Below are 411 nucleotides of genomic sequence, written 5' to 3'. Positions count from 1 at the left end.
AATATGTTGGTGTATTGTCCACGGCTTGTTTTCTGCTCACTGTCACCAAGTGCTAAAAAACAGTTTTGCAGCTTTAAATGTAAAGCTACAGCTAAGTCGGTTAGCTTAGCTTAGCCTAGCTTAAAGACTGGAAGCAGGAGAAACAGCTGGCCTGCTGTCACAGGGTCACAACAGAAATTGCCAACACATCAGTATTGTGAACGTTTTATTTCTTTCATTATGTCTGGAGTCACGGCACCAACTTACACCTATATTATATAACTTATCCATATTTCTGTTTTTGTAAATAGGACAAAATAAGCTATAACTGTGTTCATTTGTGAGCTTTAGAGGTACTTTTAGGCAGACATTGTTTTGCTTTCGACAGAGACAGGCTATAGCTGTTTCTTTCCGTTTCTACCCTTTATGCTA

This window comes from Cebidichthys violaceus, unplaced genomic scaffold (genome assembly GCF_023349555.1).
Source record: "Cebidichthys violaceus isolate CVI_PGR_0920_01 unplaced genomic scaffold, fCebVio1.0.p SCAF_28, whole genome shotgun sequence".
In the NCBI taxonomy this organism is placed as follows: Eukaryota; Metazoa; Chordata; class Actinopteri; order Perciformes; family Stichaeidae; genus Cebidichthys; species Cebidichthys violaceus.
Note: the sequence above shows the minus strand (reverse complement) of the source record.